Below are 1219 nucleotides of genomic sequence, written 5' to 3' on the forward strand. Positions count from 1 at the left end.
CAGAAAAACGCTTTTCAAATAAGTTATGAATTGATTTGCATTTTAAAATAAGTATTTGACCCCCTATCAATCCACAAGATTTCTGGCTCCCAGGTGTCTTTTATACAGGTAACAAGCTGAGATTAGGAGCACTCTCTTAAAGGGAGTGCTCCTAATCTCAGCTTGTTTATTTTTTTTTATTTTTTTAAGAGAACGTTATACTAAAAAAACGTGCTCAACAGATGCGGTCTATCACAAGCCCTTCTCCTACAGGAAACAGGCCCCCCCAGCAAACCTTACCCTTCGCCTCCGGACCAAAAGGTACCTGTAAGGTTCCAGGTTCGACGTCCCTTTTCGCCAAATCTACCAAGGGACCACAAATGCTCCCGGCATCCCCCCTGGCGTTAGCCAAGGTATCTGCCCGCAGAGCCGTAAATGGTCGGTACCCTGCCCATGCAGGAGTACCTGGGTTTCTGCAGGGAGGTGCGGAACCTGATGGGAGCACACACCTCCCCTAGACCGCCAGGAGGGACACCCAGAAGGGCTACCGCATCCTGACAAATCCTGTGGACACACAACATGCAAAAAGTGACACCGTGAACAAAAATAAATAAATAAGTGAATGTGTGCAGATATACTGCCCGGACATTCGGCCAGATCTATAAAAATGTCTCCGATCCTAGCCAGAAGGCCGTGAATCAAAAGGTGAGTGCCACAAGGTGCAGAGATCATGGTGCTAGTGCTTCAACTCAGTGAGCCAGTAGTCCCAGTGAGTTTCGGCACCTCGGGGGTCACCACTCCCCGAGGCACATAAGTACCTCTGCTCTAGACCCTCCCAGCCTCATGGCGAGACCCGGAGGGAACAGGTCACATCGGAGCAGCCGTTGAGCTGATTCCGTCGAAAACCAGCCCCGGAACGCCCCGGTACATCTGTCACACATCGATGGTGTCTGATCCACCAATAAAACTGATAAGAACAGATACTACATTTGATCTTAGCCAAAAGGCCGAGAAGCTCAGCTTGTTATCTGTATAAAATATACATGTCCACAGAATCAGTCAGATGCTAAACTCTCCACCATGGCCAAGACCAAAGAGCTGTCCAAGGATGTCAGGGAGAAGATTGTAGACCTACCCAAGGCTGGAATGGGCTACAAAACCATCGCCAAACAGCTTAGTGAGACGTTTACTACAGTTGGATTATTTAAATGAAAGAAACACAGCATCTGAATCATTCATA

The 1219-nt window shown here is 47.9% G+C and overlaps 1 pseudogene; it reads right to left on the minus strand.

Annotated features, from left to right (window-relative positions):
* Positions 1–902: 902 nt before the first annotated feature.
* LOC130283581 (U2 spliceosomal RNA) lies at positions 903–998 on the minus strand (annotated as a pseudogene).
* Positions 999–1219: the final 221 nt, after the last annotated feature.

Source organism: Hyla sarda, chromosome 7, assembly GCF_029499605.1.
Source record: "Hyla sarda isolate aHylSar1 chromosome 7, aHylSar1.hap1, whole genome shotgun sequence".
Classification (NCBI taxonomy): Eukaryota; Metazoa; Chordata; class Amphibia; order Anura; family Hylidae; genus Hyla; species Hyla sarda.